The 13,213-nt window shown below is 30.3% G+C and overlaps 2 long non-coding RNA genes across 3 annotated transcripts; both read left to right on the plus strand.

The window, feature by feature from the left end:
* The first annotated feature begins 2,767 nt into the window (after positions 1-2,767).
* Positions 2,768-4,621, plus strand: LOC126893298 (uncharacterized). 2 transcript variants are annotated; one of them, XR_007701124.1, is made up of 4 exons: positions 2,768-2,967; positions 3,022-3,108; positions 3,214-3,366; positions 4,334-4,621. It is a non-coding gene; the product is annotated as an uncharacterized LOC126893298 (long non-coding RNA). The 2 variants fall into 2 exon arrangements; XR_007701123.1 differs by having other exon boundaries at positions 2,777-3,108.
* Positions 4,622-10,790: 6,169 nt separating this feature from the next.
* LOC126878634 (uncharacterized) lies at positions 10,791-12,215 on the plus strand. The gene is made up of 2 exons (XR_007695716.1): positions 10,791-11,618; positions 11,808-12,215. It is a non-coding gene; the product is annotated as an uncharacterized LOC126878634 (long non-coding RNA).
* The last annotated feature ends 998 nt before the right edge of the window (positions 12,216-13,213 follow it).

Genomic DNA, 13,213 nt, shown 5'->3' on the forward strand with positions numbered 1-13,213 from the left:
GTTGCACTTGTTACGATTTTCATAGAAAATTGGTTATAACTTTGTAAATACCCTGTATAACATAATAAACCTTTATATTTTTGTGATATGGAAGTTAAGAAGATTTCGAACATGAAACAAAATATATAATGTTCCATTTAAAAAACATAAAAGTTTGGTCTGCCACTATATTATCGAACGCCCTGTAACATTCTAACTAATAACTAATTTTAGTAATTTTGTAATATGAAGCTCAAAGTTTGCTAAAATTTTTGTTACTAATTTTTATTACTATCTATTACTATAGCGGATCTACTGAGCTTTATCACACTAAACAATCGCCCCGTATATTTTATCTTATTACTTTTGCTACCCTTAATCACGAATTTTTGTCTCTTATCTTTTTATACTGTTTTAGAATGTTGTTAAACTCATTAAAAGAACTAAATAATTGTCCACACTCCATAGTTAATTTAAAAAAAAAAACACTAAACAAGTAAAAAATAAGGAAACTCTTTACAAATCAATATCAAAGTGTAAACATAACGATTAGACAAATTTTAAATTCTAACCACACTCTGACACTCGCGATACTTACAGATACAATACGACAGCATACACGCGGCTCAAATTAGCGTGTATCAAAAGCCCAGTCATAGTACACGCTAAATAATGACGACACTGACTTGATGACGTTTAACAGTGTACCTAACTTTTTTATTTGCGTACACGTTAGCGTGTACCTAGACACAGCGTCTAGCTTTTTTGTGACACTAGGCTGTGTCTAGGTACACGCTAACGTGTACGCAAATAAAAAAGTTAGGTACACGCGAATTAAACTTCATCAAGCCAGTGAAGGCCGCGTCCCACCATCAAATAATTTGATCAAACTGGTTTGAGCAAACTGAAAGTGACAGTTAGTGACGTCACATCCTGAAGGCCCCGTCTCACCATCAAATAATTGACAGTTATTTGATCAAACTTGACAGTAAAACTTGACTAGTGACACAAACTATACATATAAAGGTGGATTTTCACAGATCCGATGTCCGACGGTACGATAATACGATAGAAATTTCAGAGAATTTCATTGGCTGAAAAGTGACAGTTGGGTTTTCGTACGAAATTAAAAAGTCATCGGAAGAAGTTAAAATTATTTTAACTTTTGCACGAAAATCGGATGAATTTTGACACTGTTGACATTCTATCTTGAACGTCTTGAACCTTACTTTTGTGAAGTGTTTATATTTTTGATATATTGAAATGGAACAACAAAATCGTAATTATAAACGCTGTGTCTAGGTACACGCCAACGTGTACGCAAATAAAAAAGTTACGTACACGCGAAACGTCATCAAGTCAGTGACGTCACTATTTAGCGTGCACTGTTACTGGTTTTTTGCATACACGCTAACTTGATAAGTACTTGTATATACCGCAAGTGTCAGAGTGTTAGATAGAATTTGTCTATGTAATCGCGTTGTTTTTACTATAAAGAGTTTTCTTATTTTTTATTTGTTTAGTGTTTTTTTTAATTAACTATGAAATGTGGACAATTAATTAGTTCTTTTAATGAGTCATTATTTTAAAACAGTATGAAAAAGTTAAGAGCCAAAAATTCGTGATTAAGGGTAGTAGAAGTATTAAGATAAAATATACAATATACAGGGCGATTTATTTGTTTGATAAAGCTTAGTAGATCCGCTATAGTAATAGATAGCAATAAAAATTAGTAACAAAAATTGTAACAAACTTTGAGCTTCATAATATTACAAAATTAGTTACAGGGCGTTCGATAACATAGTGGCAGACCAAACTTATATTTTTTAATGGAACATCCTATATTTTATATTTGAAATCTTCTTAACTTTCTCATCACAAAAATATAAAGGTTTAATATGTTATATAGGGTATTTACAAAGTTATAACCAATTTTCTATGAAAATAGTAATAAGTTCAACTCCCTGTATAAATAAAAATAAACACAAGAGCATTGGTCTATAAACTGGTATAATTAACTTATTACCTATAACCTAAAAAAATTATTTAAATTTTGTACATGTCATGTCAACTAAATATTTATTTTGTTAACCTGAATATTATACTTTTATATACACATTAATTTATTACAATTAAGTTTGAAACATCTGAATGGTTCGGCTTTCATTCCCCTTCCTTTAATAACAAATATTGTTCTATCAAACAAACGTAAAACGTAAGAAAATAGCGTGCACCAAAATATAAAGTTACTGTGCACGCTAAATAATGACGTCACTGGCTTGATGAAGTTTAATTCGCGTGTACGTAACTTTTTTATTTGCGTACACGCTAGCGTGTACCTAGACACAGCGAATTATAAATGGATGTTGTTCTGAAACTATTTTCTTGTGGCATTTTTGTAATTAACTATTTTTAATGAGAAATAAGCCACAATTTTAATAAAAAAAAAAAGATTTTATTTTTTAGTAAAATTGTGGCTTATTTCCCATTAAAAACAGTTAATTATAAATGGATGTGATGGTACTTCTAACAATAACTCACATTTTTATCCTCTTCAAACAGATAATTTGACGAATCCATGATGATCCAAACAATAATAAGAATAAAATCGAAATAAAACTATCTATCTGTTCCTGTTCAATATCCAACAGCAAACATTTGTATCAAATATCAATCCATGGAATAATCTGACATGTTACACAAATGTCAAAAAATTTCGGATACGACAATCAAATATAATCGTACGAAAAAAATTCGTATTTCGTGTCTTCGGATATCGGATCTGTGAAAATTAGCCTTAACTGTCACTTTGTGTCACTAACTGTCAAGTTTGATCAAATAAGGCCCGGTCTTTTCACCTCCGAATAAATATGCTCTTATCTGGCAGTTAGCTATCTAGAGGATAAATATTTATTCGCCAGATAAAATGTACCCGTCTTTTCACGTCAATTTATGTTCCAGTTAGTTATCCGGTAGATAAGCTTAAAAGTAAGTTTGGATTCGGAACACACCTGATTTTTGTGTTTATTTTTATAATTTCAGCTTTAACTTAACCTAACATAATTAGATTCACATAATCAAGACCAAGATGATTTTCTCGATTTTATTTCCATTTTGGAAGAAGGAAATGTAAGTAAATCAAAGAATTACAACTTAAAATAAGAAGTATATAAAGTCATAGTCATAAGGTTTAGAAATACATTTCCATATTTTAATCAAACAATATTGTTTTAGAAAGAAAACATTGATTATGGTGAAAAAGTTTACTGGAGAACTTGAACAAGAGGTAAATAAATTTTAAATTAGTGGAAAACTGTTGATTTGTATGTAAAGAAGACAAAGACAAGTTTAAATAAAGACAAGCTAGCTAATGAAACAGATGCAGTGGTAATTTTGTTTACATAATTAATAATTTTAACATATTATATTATTAATATCTATTAACTGTTCAATGATGTAAAAATTTGTTAATGTGGGGAAAACTTTTATTTAAATTCAATACTTACTATATTTCTGTAGTGGTAAGGCAAAAATTTGATTTTATGTCCGATTTTAGCCAGAATGAGATTATTTGCTTGATATGCTATTTAGTAAAATTTCTTCAAGATGGTGGAGTTTGGTATGTGTATGATGAAGGTAAAAACCCCTTTGTTCCACATATCTTTTGTATAAAAGTTATGTCCCCTTTTAACTTACTTAGTAGAACCCCGATTATCTGGGTGGGCTTTCTATTACTCAAGTTGCATTTTTGAGGTTTTGTCAAAATAGCGTCATCGTAAATCACTTGACTCTATATGACGAAAGAGAGACTCATAATGAAAGATTTATTTTTTTCTGTTATCTCTTTATAGTAGGTACATAATAATATCTATGTATACACATACATATTATGTATGTGTATACGTACGTATTATACATAATATGAAATACATGTTCGGATTATCCGTGCTTTTCAATTATCAGTGCCACCTTCGGTCCCGAGGAGCACGGATAATCGGGGTTCTACTGTATTAGGTAGGCCAGAACTTGATATATTACTTGATTTCTTATGTTGATTACTTTTCGTTTTTGGGTTGGCAAAACATGATTCAAACTTTCAAAATGCTCTCCTGAAAAATTAGGCTAGATGGACATATCAATCATCGTCAAAACGCTACAGATTTATAATCCATCCAACTGGTATATTGAATAGTAAACTAGGGAAATAACCAACTAAGTATATCAAAACACAATATTTTTAAAGATTGGATAATTTACATTACATGGTAACTTGAAGAATCCCAATAACAAGAATAAAACCTAATTTTAATATTTGTTAGTAGATACCTTTCACTTTTCTAAATAAAAAAATTAGTTACAGATATGACAAACATCTAGAAGATTCAATCCTGCATTCTTAAAGAAAAAAGCTAGTTCCAGTAGTAAGCTACCAATAATAAACTAGAGAATGTATTACAAGAAAGAACAATGCTAATACTAAACATACCTCAATTGCTTCAGATAGAAAAAGAGGACGAAAAGGTACAACACAAGCGTGCTAGAGAAAATGAAAGGGCAGAAGAGAGACACAAAAATTCATTGATTTATTAAATTTAAAAATTTAATTATACAAAGGACAATTAAATAAAGAATAAAAAAATGATACATGTATATTATTGATCCTTCTATTTCCCCATAAAGCATTTTACTGACCAGGAGGTATACTATAATAGATATATTACATCTCATAGTGCTCACTATAATAATGAGTGAGCCTGCATAAACGGAACCATAATATACATTATAATTCCATGTATGCAGCCTCACTCGTTACTATAGTGAGTGATATGAGATATATTTTAGTATAGATCCCCGTGCATGACAAGCTTAACACAAAAATTTTTATAAGGTTATCAAACATCTTCAGTAAATTCAATAATTTAGCTTATTCCTGGTCTATACTTAGCAATTCATTTTCAAAATTGTCTTCATTTTCATTTCTCTCTCTATGTTATAAATATATTGCTTCAGTGTAAGATAGGACAATTGAATCAATTTAATTGTTTTGTTTTCTGCCATATACAAAAAGGGCGATATGTATTTCTGGACTCATCAGTGGACAATCAGAATCTCCAAGTAACAACCCATTGCTATGATCTGAATTTAAACAGCAATAATACAGAATTATTTATATTTGGCACAAAAAATATTACGCTACCTACATCCAATACCATGTATGAGAATTTTTAGGTGAAACGAGTTAGAGGTTGATTCTGAGTATATTGCGCACACTTTACTGAATGATTCTAATCACAAGTACGAGAAATAATGTTTTCTCGTACTTGGGAATATACTCAGAATCAACCTCTAACTCGTTTCACCTAAAAATCTTCATACGTGGTATTAGAATGTAGGTAGCGATTAGTAAGAAGGTACCTATTTAAAACATATCCAGGGAGTATTACGAAATTGTCAGAATATAAAATCAGTCTTCCTATATTCTATAGATTTATTGAAAATTTTGAGAATTTCATGATACACCCAGTATGTTTTGGATACTTAACTCTTCAGCTTTTTTTTCAAGGTAGGTATCTACTGTTTTGGAGCATACTTAATTCTAGTTACTATATCAATACCTTTCATTTTGGAATCGTAAAATATTTGGCAATTCAAAGAAATCATTATTTTAAAAATGAGAAAACTAAATAATTTTTTAACAAAACTAGAGGTAAAACTTTTACCAATTTCATGTTTCACAGATTATTCTAGTGGGTAACTTTAAGATAGATACTTATGCAAGATGGGATAAAAATAGCTATTTGTATAACAAGGGAGGAAAGTGCTACTTTTCCTCCCGAGAATGAAGTTTACTGCCCGACGCGTAGCGGAGGGCAGTAATCATTCAAGGGAGGAAAAGGCACTTTACTCCCATGTTATACATATGGTTTTTCCACCTTCCTCAAATAACAAGTCATTTTTTCGTTTTTACTTAATTTATTTTTGTAACTAACCAACAAAATTTATTAGAACTAAAACTAACAAGTATGTGGAATATAACTGTCAACTGTCAAATATAAGTCAAAAATATTAATGTAAACATTGTTAAATCAAAATAACAATTTACTGTTTTTTACCATTGTGCAAAATACAGGGTGTTTTATAAATAAACGTTAAAATGTATAGATACTTACGTAATAAAAATAGATATTGTACAGGGCGTCAATAAGTTGTATTTCATGAATGAAATATCATGACGTCACTTTTACTTTTCCTCCCTAGGGAGGAAAAATATTTTCCTCCCTAGGGAGGAAAAGTACAACTTTGCTCCCTACAATCAGGTCCGGAAAAGTATACTTTCGGTAGAGGTAGGTGGAAAACTATTTTTCCACCTACCTCTACCGAAAGTATACTTTTCCGGACCTGATTGTAGGGAGCAAAGTTGTACTTTTCCTCCCTAGGGAGGAAAATATTTTTCCTCCCTAGGGAGGAAAAGTAAAAGTGACGTAATGGTATTTCATTCATGAAATGTAACTTATTGACGCCCTGTACAATATCTATTTTCTATTACGAAGTATCTATACATTTTAACGTTTATTTATAAAACATCCTGTATTTTGCAGACTGGTAAAAAACAGTAAATTGTTATTTTGATTTAACAATGTTTACATTAATAATTTGACTTATATTTGACAGTTGACAGTTATATTGTACCTACTTGTTAGTTTTAGTTCTAATAAATTTTGTTGGTTAGTTACATAAATAAAGTAAAAATGAAAAAATTACTTGTTATTTGAGGAAGGTGGAAAAACCATATGTATAACATGGGAGTAAAGTGCCTTTTCCTCCCTTGAATGATTACTGCCCTCCGCTACGCGTCGGGCAGTAAACTTCATTCTCGGGAGGAAAAGTAACACTTTCCTCCCTTGTTATACAAATAGCTATTATTTTTTACAACTTGTTTTCCTTTGTAAATGAATATAGTTGAGTAGGTATACAATAATACATAACTATTATAATTTTTTCAAATTATAACCCATCTTTAATTTAATATCTAATAACTCGGCTTAAAAAATTACAGTAGGTAGGTATGTACAAAAACAAAATAACATAAAATTTGAGATTGAGAATTTTTAGAAAGAACAAAATTTTACTTTTGCAATAAATTCAATCAGACCTACAATACAAGATTTTAGGTTATATTTTTAGTTTCCTGGCAATCAGAAACCATGAAATATACGAAAATCAAAGTTTATCTTCCAGATAACTTCTTATTCGGTACTTTATTCGGCAGTTAAATATTTGATATTTAACGTCAATTTATCTGCCGGATAACTTTATTCCAGAGTGAAAAGACGCTACTTTTTTTATCTGTCAGATAAACTTCCCGTTAACTATTTATTCGGAGGTGAAAAGACCGGGTCTAACTGTCAATTATTTGATGGTGAGACGGGGCCTTGAGTGTTCATTGTGGATAATAATGAAAAATTTTAATTTTAAATAAAGTACAAACAAGTTAGACAACTCAATACAAAAAATTTGATCAAACTAGACTGATAGTGAGAGCACACATTTTTAGAATTTCAAAAAAACTGCAATTGTGACGTCACTTTGACGTACTTCCGGAGTTTGCTCAAACTGTTTGATCAAATTATTTGATGGTGAGACGCGGCCTTGACGTCATTATTTAGCGTGCGCGGTGACTTTATATTTTGGTACACGCTATTTTGATATTTTTAGTGTTTGTTGTTTGTTTGATAGAAAATACTTTTATTAAGGGAAGGGGAAGGGAAGCAAAACTATTCAGATGTTTCAAACTTAATTGTAATAAAACAATATGCATATAAAAGTATATATTCAGGTTAGCAAAATAAATATTAGTTAACATGATATATACAAAATACTGCTAAAATAATTTTTATACGTAAGTTAATTATACCAGTTTATATTGGTGTTTATTTTTATTTATACAGGGTTGAACTTTTTACGATTTTCATAGAAAATTGGTTATAACTTTGTAAATACCCTGTATAACATAATAAACCTTTATATTTTTGTGATATGGAAGTTAAGAAGATTTCGAACATAAAATAAAATATAGGGTGTTCCATTTAAAAAACATAAGTTTGGTCCGCCAGTATATTATCGAACGCCCTGTAACATTCTAACTAATTTTAGTAATTTTGTAATATGAAGCTCAAAGTTTGCTAAAATTTTTGATACTAACTTTTATTGCTATCTATTACTATTGGCCATGAGCCGATGGGTAGAGGGGATTTGACAGCTTTCGCCAGCGCTGTTAGTGGCAGTTTTGTGCATTTATCTGATAAATTTAAATGACGCGCCATGGGTAGAGCAGAGGGGATTTGACGGTTTTGGCCAGCGCTGTTAGTGCAGCGTTGCCACATTTAGTAGATTTCTACTTTTTTGATAGATTTTTGATATTTTTTAAAAAATTCTAGTAGGCAATATTTTTTAGTAGATTTTTGGTATATTTCAACATTTTCTTATGACAAAAATAAAATTTGCTTTTTAATAGTATTTACCCCATTTCTAAATTAATTTTTAGACATTTTGTTACAATTTCCCAATGTCATTACCGAAAATAAGATTCAGGGGTGGGATTCTGTGTACAATCGCTAACACCGCCGACCGCTTTCTACCAATGTCAATATATTTGAATTTTTAGTTTTAATTCAAATATTTTCTTGTTTTACTAAGTGTCACTTCAGCATCAACTAGCAAAACTAGAAAATAATTCAATTAAAGCTAAAAATTCAAATATTTTCACGACAATTGACATCGATAGAAAGCGAAGTGTAGATATCTACAGTGCACGGAATCTAGCCCCAGGACGTAGATGATGAATATTAAACAGAAATGAAACTGGATTCTGGTGTAACAAACTTGCAGATGTCAAGTAGCAGTGCAATCAGTACCTATTTCAGGTGTTATTGAAGAGTTCTGGCATTCGGTGAGCCTGTTAGAAACTAACGATGGAAAACTAAAATATCTGAGGCCCGTTCTTTTCACCTCCGAATAAAAGTTATTCGGAGGTTTATTTGACAGATTTACATGTAATCTTCCGGATAAACTTCCTAATAAATATTTATTCGGAGGTGAAAACACCGGGCCTAATTATAATATATGTAACTTTGCAAAACAACAAATGTTGTGTTTGCGTGTTTCTAATGTAAAATGCGAAATAATTGTTTGAAGAATATGATCCAGACATGCAGATGTTAAAATCAGTGGATGACAAAATATTATATACAAATATTAAATATGAAACTGATAAAAATTAATAATAGTTGGTCATTTTTGTTCCCCAGTTAAAATATAAAAAAGTTTGGTTTTTGTTTACAAACAGTCATATTAATTTCTAGTTAAACTCCCTCTGTGGCTCAGTGGTAAGAGCGCCTACCTTTGGATCGAAAGGACCGAATGGTCGTGAGTTCGAATCTCACCAGGGTAGAGAATTTTTCGTTTATTATAAATTAATAAATGAAAATAGTTTATATCCTTGCGGGATCGGTACCCACCGGAGGGACCGCAAACGTTCGGATACAATTAGCGTCTCTGCAAAGACAATGACATCGACTTTGCAAAGTAACAAGACACTTACTCAACACACACACTACACATAACACTAGCTACCTAATTGGTAAAATCCACTGTACCATCACCATGCCAATGCCCATTAGTTGTCGAGGCATTAGCTAAATAAAAAAAATTTCTAGTTAGTCAGCTGTTATTTTTATTATAAAAAGTCCTAAATTATATACAAATATATTAATAAAGTTTTATAGTATATTTTAGTTTTTAATAAGTAGATTTTAGTAAGCTAAACTTACAGTAGATTTTCTAAATAAAATGTGGCAACGCTGTATTAGTGGCAGTTGGCAGTTTTGTTTTGTGCATTTGATAAACTTCATAAACTGAAATGGCGGATAATATGGATTTTTCAAAAAAGAAAACAAGATATTGCAGCTGTTGTATTGATTCATATAAAAATACTGAATATAACAGTACTGGATGCATTTATTATATTCGGAAACATTGCGTACATGTCCTGCATCAACTAAATCCTTTCCTTTTTTGGTGTTGCTGATTGAAATTGGATATCATGGGAAATAAGACTTGAATCTAGTATAACGTTTAATATCCATTTTGATAGAATTCAAGCAAATTACAATTCATACAAATTACAAATTTTAATAAGCAAATCAGTAAGCACACAAAAATAAACAGGTAACATTTAAAATGTTAAATAATTCATTTAAACTTATTCTTTTCCTCAATGGTCTCTTGCGTAACCAGTCATCCAGTCGCACGAACTTATATATTAAATATTAAAATGATAATGAATAAAATAAAAAAACATAATTAATTTTACTATTAATTCTGTGTATTCATTTAGTAATCAGGTTACAATATTATTTCAGTTCATAATTTGTGTCTTTCTAGATAAGTATCTATTTTTCTCGTTTTGTATATTTCACATACATAAATTTTATCAGAAAAGTATAAGTTTCAAACCGCGAGATAGCGCTACCCTCGAAACTCACAGCCAATAGCGGATCTACTGAGCTTTATCAGACTAATCAATCGCCCCGTATATTTTATCTTATTACTTCTGCTACCGTTAATCACGAATTTTTGTCTCTTATCTTTTTCATACTGTTTTAGAATGTTGTTAAACTCATTAAAAGAACTAAATAATTGTCCACACTCCATATAGTTAATTTAAAAAAAAAACACTAAACAACTAAAAAATAAGGAAACTCTTTACAAATCAATATTAAAGTGTAAACATAAGGCGATTAGACAAATTCTAACCACACTCTGACACTCGCGATACTTGCAGATACTTAATACCACAGCATACACGCGGCTCAAATTAGCGTGTACCAAAAAAACCCAGTCATAGTACACGCTAAATAATGACATCACTGACTTGATGACGTTTAAGCGTGTACCTAACTTTTTTATTTGCGTACACGTTAGCGTGTACCTAGACACAGCGTTGTTTCTTATTAAATTTGACAAATTTGACACCTAATTTGACAAATTTGTCCTTCAAACTATCTAGGAAGCATGATTTGAGTTTCCACTAGACTTGTGTTATGGACGGATTTTACGGGCTGTGATTGGTCGTATTCAAATCAATGACATATTTGATGATGACATTTAAAAGAAATACGTAACCCTGTTTTCTCGTTTGTTTTTGTTTATGCAGTGTGTTTATGTTATACAAAAGAAAAATATTGATATTTTAGTTATTAATCTTGGTTTTGAGACTATTTTATACGTTTATACTTGTTTATTGTATTCATTTTTAAACAGCCATATTATTTCCAGCAAAAGTTATGGAACGTTTACAGATACATAGTAATATTTATAAAAAAAAAAACAAATTACTTTCTGCTTGCTTCCTATATTTTGTAAATTTTTAAAGCTTCCTCCCAGACTCATTTGAGTATAAGGTGGTTAATTTTTCCGAAATAAATGGAAGGGATGGCGCATTTAATGCAGTGATTTGAGCTAATATAACAACACAAGAAGATGCTCAAAATTGTCAAAAAGAATATGAAAATGTTAATAAAGTAAATTTTAGAGTTCTAAGAACTTATCCAAATGATTCTATGAAGCTTGTTTTCAAGGTAAATATTGATGTTAATATATTCACTTTCTAACTTTATGGGTTTTATATTTTGTAGGGATGAATGATTAACATTGGAGAGAATTTTTAAGTATTTTGCTAAGCAACAAATTTTGTGTTCATTTTGATTTAAAGTTCAAAACATATATTCATATATTGTAAGATATTAAATAGATTTTTTTTATTACAGAAAGACTATCGATGCCATCGCAATACTCAGGCTAATTTGCCTTCATCAAAGACAAAAAATCCGTCATCTAAACATGTTAACTGTCAGGCATTCTTAAGAATTACAGTGAAACAATCAAGTATGAAAAGGTAAAGTCTATTTGCTAATCTGAGACACAACTACTGTCTAGTGACGTTGGTAATTTTTTTTGAGAAGTTGGTTGCTAGACGTAACTGGAAAAGACTACACAACCAAACATAACTACTCATAGCCAATATTATTATTAACAGTAAACAGGCATAAATAACATAACATACACCAATCAATAATTATTTATTTACACCTTTATAATGTATTGATAACAGATGAGAGAAGCATTTATTGTACAAAATAAAAATATTTTATAGAAATAAATTCCACAAAATTTTATGAGTTTAGTATACACTCCCAATATTTCCAACAATTATTTTTTTTTAGTGAAAGATTAAGTTGATTTGAGCAGTTAATATCTATTGTTGGGTAGGAATTTTTGTGTTGTAAAGACAACACATATATTACGATTATAGATATTAAAGCTGCTTTTGATTGTATAAATAGAGAAATAATATGGTCAGTAATGGAAGACCTGGAAAGCCCACAAAAGATAATAAGCCTGGCAAAAAGTACATATAAAAGTATATAGAAATGTACTGGCTAAAGTACAAATAAACGGAAACTGATCGCCAATAATAAACCTAAGAAGAGGAATAAAACAAGGGGACAGTTTCATTCATATTAGTAATGGATCGAGTAATGAAGAGTGCTAAAAGAAGGTCAAGGCAAACAGTCAACAATAGGGTATAGGAATTTAGTACCAGTGAAAATGGAAGGATTACTATATGCAGATGACCTAGAAATAATAGCAGACGATAAAGAAAAAATGCAAAAATTAATGAATATATGGGTGGAAGAAATAGAAAATTTGAAAATTGAGGTAAATGTAAAGAAAACAAAGACCATGATAGTAACCCAAAAGAAAAGGGAAGAAATAAACCAAACGTTATTTAGTCGCAAAAATGAAATAATGGAAACAATCTCGACGTTTGAATACCTGGGAGTAATAATATCAGAGGATGGAAAGGTAGACAAAGAAATCTCATACAGGGCGAAAAAAGCAAATAAGATCTACTATGCACTAAATAAAACAATATTTGGAAAGGAAGAAATAGAGAAAGAAATAAAACTAAAGGTATACAATGCAATATACGTATCAACTTTAAAATTATGCAAGTGAAACATGGGTAAACAATGCAAAAATAGACAGTACAATAAGCGCAGCGGAGATGAAGCAGTTGAGAAAAATAGGAAAAACAAAATTGGACAGAATAAGAAATGAGGATATTAGACAAAGGCTAAAACAGCAATCGATAATAACGAAGATCCAAAAA

Source organism: Diabrotica virgifera, chromosome 10 (assembly GCF_917563875.1).
Source record: "Diabrotica virgifera virgifera chromosome 10, PGI_DIABVI_V3a".
NCBI classification, from domain to species: domain Eukaryota; kingdom Metazoa; phylum Arthropoda; class Insecta; order Coleoptera; family Chrysomelidae; genus Diabrotica; species Diabrotica virgifera.